At 73.2% G+C, this 1,043-nt stretch overlaps 1 protein-coding gene across 1 annotated transcript in view; it reads right to left on the bottom strand.

Moving 5' to 3' along the window:
* Positions 1-770, bottom strand: part of NCOA2 (nuclear receptor coactivator 2) — a 348,889-nt gene extending 348,119 nt beyond the window's left edge. The window contains exon 1 of the mRNA XM_006880449.1: positions 685-770. The gene's annotated coding sequence lies outside the window, so the exon portion shown is untranslated. The remainder of the gene's footprint in view (positions 1-684) is intronic.
* Positions 771-1,043: the final 273 nt, after the last annotated feature.

A 1,043-nucleotide genomic window follows, 5' to 3' on the forward strand; every position in this document is an offset into this window, starting at 1 on the left:
CCCGCTCGCTCGGCCGCGGCGCCCCTCCTCCCCGCCCCTCACGGCGCCGGCCTCCCCTGACACCCGGCTTCACCTTCACACACCCCCAAGCACTTCCCGAGTCCTGCCTCCCCTCGCGGGGCGCCCACCCTCCACTGCAGTTTTTCCGCGCTTCCATGAAAGAATGCACCTACTTGGGCTTCTCCCCGCCTCTGCCCCGCTGTCGCCGAGGGGGGCTGGCGCCCCCGAGCTCGCCGACCCTGCGCCTGGCTCGCGGGGAGGGGGCCGTACCCGCGCCCCGGGGCCTCCCCGCCGCGCCTCGCCGCTCACCTCTCGCCCTCCGCCGCGGGCTGCAGCCTCCGCCCGCCTCACGCTCCGGGACTCGTCCCCCCCGGGCTCTCGCCAGGCGCCCGAGCGCCTCCTTTCTCTCCCGGGGACTCCGCGTCTCCTCGCCGCTTCCCGCTTTCCCTAACCCCCCCAGCACCCCAACTCCCCAGTTTTCGCGGCGCCTCTGGGATGCAACTCGCGCTTGCCGCGCACTCCGGCCGCGATCTCCGCACACAAAAAACAGTCCTCCCGGCGGCGCAGGGCTCTCCGGAGCTCGGCGCAGGAAGGGCAGTCGCAGCCGGGGGTGGGGACCTGGCGCCCCCCGCGCGCCGCCCGCCTCTCGCCCGCCCTCGCGGCCCCCGGGGAAGGCGCGGTTACCGGCTCGGGTCGGTCACGCCGTCAGGTGCCGGCTGCCGTCGGCGCTGACCTTCGCCGCCGAAGCTGTGGCTGAGGCTGCGGCCGCCATGTTCCCGTGTTAATAACTGCTGCCTGGTTGTTTATTTCAATGGAGATCCTCCCCCAACTCCCTCCTCCTCCTTCTCCTCCTCCTCCTCCTCCTCCTCCGCGTCTCCGCACTTGCGGAGAGAAACCCAGACCGCGCGAGCTCGCGAGCAGGGGAGGGGGCTCGGAAGCCTGGCAGTCCCTCCCTCCGCCTCCCGGGCCGCGGCCGTCACCGAGTCCTGTCACTGCGGGAAGGACGGGGCGGAAACTTGCCTCCGGAGCCCCCGGGGAGGGAG

The sequence above is a fragment of the Elephantulus edwardii genome, unplaced genomic scaffold, assembly GCF_000299155.1.
Source record: "Elephantulus edwardii isolate Elephantulus edwardi_28Jun2011 unplaced genomic scaffold, EleEdw1.0 scaffold00008, whole genome shotgun sequence".
In the NCBI taxonomy this organism is placed as follows: domain Eukaryota; kingdom Metazoa; phylum Chordata; class Mammalia; order Macroscelidea; family Macroscelididae; genus Elephantulus; species Elephantulus edwardii.